This window comes from Arachis ipaensis, chromosome B3 (assembly GCF_059453495.1).
Source record: "Arachis ipaensis isolate K30076 ecotype BB chromosome B3, ASM5945349v1, whole genome shotgun sequence".
NCBI lineage: Eukaryota > Viridiplantae > Streptophyta > Magnoliopsida > Fabales > Fabaceae > Arachis > Arachis ipaensis.
This window is the reverse complement of record NC_142438.1, coordinates 128,143,130-128,154,334: the sequence shown is the minus strand read 5'-3', so window position 1 is coordinate 128,154,334 and position 11,205 is coordinate 128,143,130. Positions and strand designations below refer to the sequence as shown.

The following is an 11,205-nucleotide window of genomic DNA, read 5'->3' as shown; positions in this document are numbered from 1 at the left end:
TTAAAGTGTCCTATAAAATAGTAGTTAAGTGCCAGTTATCGGCATTGCTCGTATTTAAATTAGTAAATTACTATTTTTTTTCGTGGTTTTAAAAACCCTTTATTTATAGCATTAACATCTATGAGTTATTAAAAACAATAATATTTACATTCATTGCTCAGTCCCATACTAAATCTAAAACCATCTCATAAATATTCAGATTAAACATTCAATTTGGCTTATTATTTGAAAATAATAAGTTTATTTTTAAAATTTTTTTTATTAGTGGTGATTAAATGAAAAAGGACCATTTTCAAAAGTAATATCACAAAAAAATATAATTACAATACAAAAACTTTTTAAATAAAAAAATAGTGTTGCACCAAAAAAAAAAGAAAAGAGAATGATGATGTTGAATTGTTGGGTTAATTTTTTTAAAAATAGAAAAAATAATGTGTAATTCAGTATTATAGTTAATTGGTGTATTTTTTTGATATAAATTTAAAATTTTTATAGTACACAAATTTGAAGATTAGATTTTCATAGTATATAAATCAGATGGTCCAATTTGTGGTGAACTAATTTTTTTTTTCAATTTTAAATAAATCGGAGAGTCCGATTTGTATATTATTATTTTTTTCATTCGTAAAATATAAATATGACCCTCAGATTTGTATTTAAAAAAATAAAAATAAAAACCACAAATTTGACCCTCAAATTTGTGGGCATCTGCACAAAACAAAAACACACTAACTCTCCATATTATTTAAAAACACCACTAAAGTTCCAACATAAAAAATAAAAAATAAAAAGTCGAATTGTTGATGGTGTTAGTATCAATGTTTATTTATGGTGATAGTAGAAATAATAATAATGGCAATATATGATTTTATAATTGACATAGTAAAAGTAAAAATTATAACGATGATGACAGAAAGACATTAAAAACGTTGATGATAGTTATTTCTATTATAAAAAAAATTTATGAAAAATTTAAAACCTCCATATATTATAAATAAAACTCTACAATACTAATTTCTGTTATTTAATAAATTTTTTTATAAAAAAATTATATTATTCCAAAATAATTTTATTAGGAATCGAAATGTCTTTTTTTTTTCCAGAATCACATTATTCTTCAAAAAATAAATAGTATCAAGTTGAATGTTTACCCAAATACTAATGCAGAAAATAAAACTAACCCCTAGAAGTATACTCCCTACATTCATAAAAAACAAAAACTCGTGACAAGTTACCAATTAGACCTTGACCAAGTGATTAAGAAATCATTTTACCTGTTAATTGTGCAGAATTTGTTGGTTACATTGTTGTAGTTTTGTAATATTTTTATTTACTTTTGGTTGCATGAGACTAAAAAAACAATCATTTCTAGTAGTATAAGTTGCATTATCATAGCCTAATCTAAATCTAAATAATATCTATGCATCGTTTGATAAAGAATACTGAAATTAAAATTGGAGATTGAAATTTAATATTATATTTAATAGTTAGAAATTAAAATTAAAATTTTAATTTTGACTCTTCAAAATTTTATTTTTTTTAATATTTTTAAAAAGTGAGAATACAAGGATAAAAATTTTTAGAATAAAACTAAAATTTTAATAATATTTTATTGGGTTAATGTTCAAATTCGTCCCTGAAAGATCACGCGATCTTCATTTTCGTCTCCGAATGATTTTTTTAATCAAATTAGTCCCTGAAAGATAAACTGTTAGTCAAATTAGTCCTTCCATCAATTGGATGATGACGTGTCACGTTAAGTGCAATGTGGCATGATGACGTGACACGCCACGTGGCAGGTCAGTAACACGTGGCACGCCACGTGACAGGTCAGTGACACGTGGCATGTCACGTGTCACTTGACATATAAAAAAGTTTTTTATTAGTCAAAATAGTTTTTGAAAGTCCAGACGTAAATCATTTTCATCCCTCAAATTTTAAAAATTAGTCAAACTAATCCTTATATAATTTTTTTATAATATTAAATTTATAATATTTTTTTATACTACTAATTTTAATATTATTTTTTAAACCTTAATAAACAAAATTCTCTTTACATAAAATAATAAAATTAATTAAATTTTTATAAAGTTATTTTGTCATTTGTATTTTAAAATTTTATATTTTCAAATTGTAATTTTTTTATGTGAATTTTTTTATTTAAATGAGTTTATCAAATTATTGTTGATTATATATTTAAAATTTTAATATTTTAAATTTTATTAAATAATACAGTAATTATTTTAAATTTTAAATCTTTTAAATTTTTTAAAATTATAACTTTTATTATTATTTAATTTATATAGTAAAACTCAATAATTGAAAAACTGGTTTATGGAATCACTTTTTGAAACTTAATATTCTAATATAATTTTTTAAATATTTCATTTAAAACAAAAAGAATTTTATTTTAATACGAAGCATATCTATTTATATAATTTACTAGTACGGAGTAACCTGTGTTATGTATAGGTATAATATTTCCTATTTCATTTTATCTCATTGATTTGTGAAATTAAAAGAAAAATTATATAATCTATCTTAAACATATGAAACACACAAAAATTTATTATGATGTTTGCACGTATTACGCTTAAGAAGCAATTCGTTTATAATAATAATAATAATAATAATAATAATAATAATAATAATAATAATAATAATAATAATAATAATAATAATAATAATAATTAACCAACAAATTTTTAATATTTTGTAAAGTTTGGAATTGAAGCAAAATTTGTGGATCTTCTTGAATTTTGACTCTAAATATCACTACCATTACATCCTATATATAAGTAATATCGTAATGGAAAAAAAAAGATGCAGTAGAAAAAAAATAGTGGTATAACTTTGTTTAGGTTAACATACATAAATTTTGATTTTGAGCATATAACTTTGTTTAGGTTAATAAATACATACATTTTAATTTTGAGTATATATATATATATTCCAGCAAAATGTACTAATATAAGAAAAATGTTTTAGAATAGAAAAGAATAAGAGAGATTTTGAGAAAGTAAAGGAGAGAGATAATTTTATGAAGAAAAATAAAAAAATTATATAAGGACTAGTTTGACTAATTTTTAAAATTTGAGGGATGAAAATGACTTACGTCTTGACTTTCAAGGACTATTTTGACTAACGGAAAAGCTCTGCATACAAGCCATTAGGGCTTGTATGCTTTACAAGTTCATTAAGCAATAAAACAAAAAAACGCGCTGCTACACATACGTTGTATACACGCGCTATATAAGATCCCGCGTATATCTAACTACCAAATTTAAAAGATTTGTTTCCTTCTTCGTTTTCGTTATTTGGAGATTTGCTTGTTCTTCTTCTTGCGCGTCTTCCCTCCTTCTTCTCCATCGTTCTTTTTCTCTCCTTTTCTCACTGGCATGTTCTTCGTTTACGTTACTTCCCTCTCTGTGCAACTCGAGCTTCGTTTTCTATTTTGATTTGTTATTTTCTGAAATCAAAGTTTGAACTCGTTTTGAAGATAATGGATCATTCAACCTCAGATTGTCAGCTGAATCCAGGCGAAGTGGATTATGAATTTGAATCTAACGAAGTTCCTGAGGTTTGATATACATAGGATTAGTATGAATTTTCTTGCAGTAATTTGTATAGCATTGTGTAGTTGAAAAATTGTTGAACATCGACTGTGAAAATAACACGTTAACATGAATCTGTCGATTCAATGTATTAGTTTTGATTAATTATCTGGAATTTATAGCAGACGCTCGGGTGTAGATCAGGTCTTTTTTGGGTGTATTTTTGCTAGAAGTGTGGGTGTATTTACACTTTACTGGTTTTTTGTTATTTTAATTGAGTTGTTGTTGTTCAGGTGTATTATATCAGACATGATTGGGTGTGTTTTTAGTTTTTGACATGGTGTATTCTGCAGCATGTGTATTTACAGTTTATGGCTTTATTGTCATTTTAGATATGATTGGGTGTATTTGAATCATATATATGGGTGTATTTGAATCATATCTATGGGTGTATTTACAATTTTTGACATGGTGTAATGTGCAGCCTCTCTCGGTTGTTGATGACGAGCTTGTTCCGAAGGTTGGAATGACCTTTACCACCCTTGAAGATGCTGGAAAATTTTACAGGAACTACGCCAAGGCTGCAGGTTTCTCCACAAGAGTTCGGTGCACAAATAGGAAGGGAAACGAGATTAAGAATCAACTGATTACATGTAGCAGAGAGGGAAAATGGAAATCTAAAATATCTCCGACCGAGAAGACCAATCCAACAGCCGGTCTAAACTGTCCTGCAAGAATTTATATACACACATTGAAGGATGTCGGTGCTTGGATCATTTCAAAGGTTATGCTGGATCATTCACACCCCTGCTGTCCAAGTAAAGCAGAGATGCTCAAACAGCACAGGAAACTAAGCATGTCCATTCGTCATGCAATAGAGAATAACGAGGAGGCCGGTATCAGACCAAGCAAAACCTACCAATCATTTGTTGCGGCTGCTGGGGGTCATCGCGAGTTAAATTTTATCGAAAAGGACGTGAGGAATTACATTACCAGGGAAGTGCGGAATGTTTCCAAACAAGAAGATGCAAAGGAATTCGGAAAATATTTGTTAAGAATGAAAGAGAAGAATCAGAATTTCTTTTTTGAGCTCCAACTCGAGGAGGATCAATTGATTAAGCTGGCTTTTTGGGCCGATGCAAGAAGCAGAGCTGCCTTTGAGTATTTCGGAGACGTTATTTCATTCGACACCACCTACAATACAAACAGGTAACAAACTGCCCCTGTTTATGATGCTAAATAAATGTATTTTTACGAATCCGCAGCAGAGGTGTATATTGGCTGTTTCATTGGGTGTATACGAAGCATTTGTTGGGGTGTACCTAATGATTTTGCACTATGGTAATTTGTTTCAGGTATAATTTGGTCTGTGGTTCTTTTGTCGGGGTGAATCATCACGGTCAGTCAACACTTCTCGGATGCTCTTTGATGAAGAACGAAGAAATTGAATCATTCAAATAGTTATTTCAATGCTAGCTTCGTTGCATGGGAGGAAACGCTCCGAAAGGGTTTCTCACCGATCAGTGCGCATCAATGAAAAGGGCTTTAGAGGCCTGTATGCCAACAACAATTCACCGTTGGTGTATTTGGCACATCATGAAGAAGATTCCAAGCAAATTAAACAGGTACAAGGGACATGCCGATATCGAACAAGAAATGAGCCAAGTTGTTTGGAACTCTCATAGCAAAGACTCATTCGATAGGAATTGGAATGCTTTTCTGCTGAATTTTGGTCTTGCGGACAACAAGTGGCTTTCAGGTAATGTCTTTTTAAAATCTGCAGCAGAGGTGTAAATTGCATGTTCTCTCAGGTGTATTTATAGTCTGTGTTTGGGTGTATTCTGCAGATCTGTACAAAGACCGTCACATATGGGTTCCTATCTATCTGGATCACCACTTCTGGGCAGGGATGAGAAGCACACAAAGGAGCGAGAGCATGCATTCATTTTTTAACAAGTATATCACCCGGAACAGCTCGCTTATTCAGTTCGTCAAACAATACGATAATTGCCTCAGAAGCAGGGAGCAAGCAGAGAGAGAATCAGATGCTGCAGATTTTCATACGGTCATACCGTGTGCAACTAAATCCTCCATTGAAGCTCAGTTTCAAGATGCGTACACTCATCAAAAGTTTAGGGAAGTCCAAGCGCAATTCAGAGGAAAGGCGAATTGCATCACTAGATTAACGAATTCCGCTCTAGGCTATTCAGTATACGAAGTCGGAGAACAAGTTTCCAGCTCAATATTCAACAAGTTCGTGATTACTTACGACTCAGTTGCAGCCGAGGTAAAATGCCAATGCTTATTATTCGAGTCGAGAGGGATACTGTGCCGTCACGCACTAAGCGTGTTAAGCTTCGAACAAGTAAGCCAAGTGTCACCTAGATATATACTGGAACGATGGAGCAAGAAGGTAAAGAGGCGACACACACACATCAAGAGCAGCCATGACGAGCCACTGATGGAGCCAAGAAGCAAGAGGTTCGACCAATTGGTTTTTCGTTCGCAAAATATTTGCGAATTTGCATCCGAATCGGAGGAGCTGACTGCAATTCTGCACTGTGCGTACGATAACGTCATGGCTGAGATGGAATCTTTAAAAGCCAAAAGGAAGGGGACATCTTCTTTATCCCACGAAGACGCCAACTTGGAATCTGTTAACGAGCTTCAAAGCCCGCCAAGGATTCGAACAAGAGGACGTCCAAAAAACAGGCTAGGTTCAAAGTTGGACAAACAGATTGCAAATGCCACAAAGAAGAAGAAGACGAAAGTTTTAAGCGAGGTAAAAGTAATGTTCTTTAAATTTGTGGCGATTGAGTTTATTTTTCTCGTTAATAGTTTAGCTAATATGTGAGTGTTATATTCAGATAAACCTGTTTGATGCTGCATCAGCGGTGCATTCAAATTCCAGCCAATATCAAGGACATGTTATGAATTATCAGTTCATGGTACCAGCAGCAGTGGATAACTCTTTGAGTGTATAGTTTTTCAGAATATGGGTGTAGAAGTACTGTGCTTTTGGGTGTATTTTTGTTAATTCACAATTTACATATAGATACATATATATAATATTTGTGTTTTAGGGTTTACAGGTTAGGGGTAAGGGTTTAGGTTTTAAGTGTTTAGGGTTCAGGGTTTTAGTCTCAAAGCATCAGGGGGGTGGGGGATAGATTTCAGGGTATATGTTCAACTTTATTTGGGTGTAAAAATTCGCAGGTTATGGGTGTATATTTGATTTGATGTTTTTCTTCATATTTTAGTACCTGTAATTCATACATTTTGAATACAGCACAGACAGTTTAACAGCACAGACAGTTTGGGTGTATATTTTATGCAATCTTGGGTGTATTATTACACTTGCATTGGGTGTAAAAGTTTATAATTTGTGTTTATATACGCCTTGATTTTTTCCTTCATATTTTACCACCTGTAATACAACACAGACAATTTAACAGCACAGATAGTTTAACTATGGAAAAAAAATATACATGGAATAGAAGTTGTTGATAAATGGCAAATATTTACAGCATTTGTTCAAATTACAAACTACCCAGCAGTTGGATTACGCAGTTTCTATATCAGCAGAATTTATCTGACAAAACGGACTCAATAATACAGAGGATGGCTTCGATAGCCTTATAGCATTACTCTCTCTAATTGCCTGATCTCTCTCTTTATTCATCTCACTGAATAGTATCTGCGAAGCATACTCTACTCTATAGTAGTCCACCTCCTCCTACAATTAAAAAGTATATTCTGTTTAAACAGCAATATTAATTCAGTAAAGTAATACAGAGTTATATAGTTCTAAAGACAGTTACCTGTTTCCAATTATCCCATTCATACTTCCCCTTTTTAATGTTTTCCGGCTCAATTAACTCAAGCCACTTCATAACGTAGATACCTCAGTCATAGCTAAAAACGAAGAAAATAAATTACAAATCTCATTTAGAAAAGTTTAATGTTCAGAGTCACAAATTTATACCTTGATTTTTGGTCTGATATTTTAACATATGATGCTTTAATTTCCTTCTCCTTCTCGTCTTTCTGCAGAGGTTCCCCGCCAGCATATGCTCTCAATCTTGAAAATACATATGCCTTAAATACCAAAACAAATCAGTAATACACCCGAATGAATGCACAAGATACAACCAACTGAATGGATAATATAAACCCAACATAACTAACGAAATACACCCAACTTGATCAACAACATACACCCAAATGAATGCACAAGATACAAAGGCAAATGGTTCCACAAAATACACCCAACCCGACAAAGAAATTACACCCAAAAGAGAACATAATTACACCCAAAGCAAAACATACATACACCTGATATTGAACTGAAATAGACCTATCTATTAAAGTAAAGAACACAAAGGCAACTTACAGTAAATTTATTAAGCTGCTTTCTCTCATCGCTTGGAGCTTTCTTGTGTAGCGGGTCAAGTATACGACATCTCCGCTTTGTTGTATCAATCACCCATAACCACCAATGGCCCGAGTAGCAAACAGGTGCCAAAATCTGAAGGATTGTCACATTTCAACAGTGTGTTATTTTATTTAGCATATAAGTAAAGAACGGTACTAACAAATTTAGCAAATGAAAACTTACATATGGATGAGAAGTTATTTTTTTTGCATCTATGAAGGGAATAAAACTCGGGTATTCTTCCACCCTGAATTCTTTATTGGTTTTCGGCGATATGAATTCCCCCTTTGGGTGCTTCGAAAGGGCCATGCTCTGCAACAATTGTGAAACAAAAAATGAAATACTGAAAATACACCCAAGTGAATTCTTTAAATACACCCAAATGACTACACAACTTATCACAATATCGGGAGGCAGACAGTATACTTGTTCTTGAAATTTTTTATCATTTTTCCGGTTGAGGATGTGGCACATGGCAAATACAATCTAGAAATATATGCCGAAATCAATTTACGTTAATAAACATTGTAGTAAACTTTGGTGTAAAACATTAATGTTATTCTAATATTACCTCAGATTCTATATAACTTTCTGCCTGGAGGGATGCAAGGTGCATTCTAAATAAAATGTAATTATCTTGCGCCATTAGAGTGCAGATGTGGTCATACTCGTCAGTACTGCCATCTGCGTAAGTCTTCAGTCGTGTTCCCCAGATGTAGCACTTTTCTTTTATATCATCCGTAATCTGATTTATTCCCTCAGGAGTTTCAAACTTCCCAGAACTTTCTCCCCCAGTCTCCCTTTGAATTTGTGGACTTTTACTTTTTTCTTTCGCCGCACTGCTTGCTATTTTTTGTACCAAATCGTCTAATTGTTCTAGCAAATTTGCAGTTTCTGGAGATTTTGCCCTTTCTGTCTCCTGCGTTGACGTTCCCTCCTGGCTTGAATCAGTCAAGCCAAGGCTGAATGATGGCACTGGATCTGTTTTAGGAACATAGGATGCTGTCCGTGCCATCATCATCAGGGCAGCAACGTCTTCTTCGGCTAGATGACTGCGTCATCATGTATAACGTATTATAAGAGTAAGAATATACGGATGATAATTAAAAATTGATTTTAGTCTGATGAACTTACATTTTAGATGGAGCTGGGGGAAGCGTGGGTGTGGTTTCTTGAAGTTGTTGGTGGGGTTCAGGAGTGCTGCACAGTTACACAAAATTAATAATGGCGTAAAAAAAAACTAACCAGGAACAATATACACCCAAACTGTTAGCAAATATACACCCAAACTCTAAACAAATATACACCCAATACTATTTCTTACGTTTCTGTAGTTCCTTCAATCTGTAGCGGAGGGGTTGGTTCAAAATCTGTCTCAGGTGTTTCTTGAAGTTCCGGCACAGTGGTTGTTTGGGACGCCGGCACAAAAACTTGAATCGAGACTCTAAACAAGAAGAAAAATGAAAGGTTAACAACACCTTTGAAAATAATAAGGTTATAAGGTTGAAATATTCTTGGAAAACTCACATTGCAAGCGCATCCGACGGTGTCTGTTCCCTCACAACCATCATATTCGAATCAGTCGGACTCAACCTAAAATACACCCAAAGAAAGTCAAAATATACACCCGAACAATTCAAAAAGAAGACAGACTTTATTTTTTGAGAACTTACATACTTGCAGTTTTTGCTTTTTTTTCCTGCCTTTTTTTTTCTTGAATAAAATAATAAAGGGCTTTTTTTTCTAAAAAAATATATATATAGAATTAGAAGTAGAAGTTAATAGAAGAACAAAAGTAACGGTTATCTGAAAGAGAAATTACATGCTCTCTGACGGCTGGTTTACACTACTCTGTTCTGTGCGTCCTTGAGAGGAAGGGTCATCACTTCCCAAGTTCACAGCCGGTATTCTAAACAGATTTCATGTTATTCAGACAAAATAAGATACAGGTACAAAATACACCCAAATGAATGGACAAGATACAACCAATCGAATGGACAATATACACCCAACACAACAAACGAAATATCCCAACTTAATAAACAACATACACCCAACTTGATCAACAAAATACACCCAAATAGTTCCACAAAATACACCCAAATCATGATAACAAGATTTTATTAAATAAAGCTTCTTACGTTTCAGAGGAGACATAGCGACCTTCTGTCGATCGCAGGTCAGCTTGGTTTTCCCTGCGAAACAAGAAACAATTATTAGCAAAGAAAACACACCAAAATCTGAAATAGACACCCCAACAAGACATACCCCTCTGCAGCAGATTTTTCAACGTTTCCCCTTAGCAATTCATCTAGTTCTTCACTTGATATTTTATATGTCTCACTACATTCATAAAAGAAGATGTTAACAAAAATAATTACGATGATAGACGGTAATATAGCTAACGAGGTACTATACCCATCAAAGTATTGATCTTCTTCAGGGATGAATGCTCAACAACAACTTTTTTCTTTTTTGATTGTGTTCTGGGTGGAAAAAAAAGTATGAATCAGAAATAAAAAAGTAATTTTATCACAGAATATTTATCCAAAGAAGTGCTTACTTTTTTGGTGTTGTTTTTGTCTTTTTCTTTTTCTTTTCCTTCTCCGCCGGTGATGATTTTTCGCTTCTATAAGTTAATAAGAGACACTTCAGTTAATACATGAAATCTTTATAATGAAGCCAAAAGAAAGGAGTAATAATTTCAGAATATTACTCATCACTTGATTCAGATTTAGATTCTGAATCAGAATCTGACTCCTCTTGACTCTTCTTTCTTTTTCTGGAGTCCATTCTGTAAGGCAAACAATCATTATTTAGAATATACTAAAGATATAAAATACACCCAAATGAATGCACAAGACACACCCAACTAAATGGACAATATACACCCAACGCAGCAAACGAAATACACCCAACATAATAAACTACATACACCCAACTTGATCAACAAAATACACCCAAATGTTTTCAAAAAATACACCCAACTCGAAAAAGAAATTACACACAAGTATGGTACTTACTTTTTCCCCTTTTTGCTGGGGTGTTTTTTTGCTGAATCCTCTGAGTCTTCTTGAGTCTCAGACTCAGAGGTAGAACTGTCACTGTTAGTAGTTGTTTCTTTCTCCAAAGAGGATGTTGAATTTGCATTTCTTTTTTTTGTTTTTTTTATTTCTTGTTTTTTTTCTTTTTCTCTTTTTTTTTTTCATTTTCTCT

At 32.9% G+C, this 11,205-nt stretch overlaps 1 protein-coding gene across 1 annotated transcript in view; it reads right to left on the bottom strand.

Moving 5' to 3' along the window:
• Nucleotides 1–11,205, bottom strand: part of LOC107631143 (RNA cytidine acetyltransferase 1) — a 568,507-nt gene that overhangs the window by 30,658 nt on the left and 526,644 nt on the right. The gene's annotated exons all lie outside the window — the stretch shown is intronic.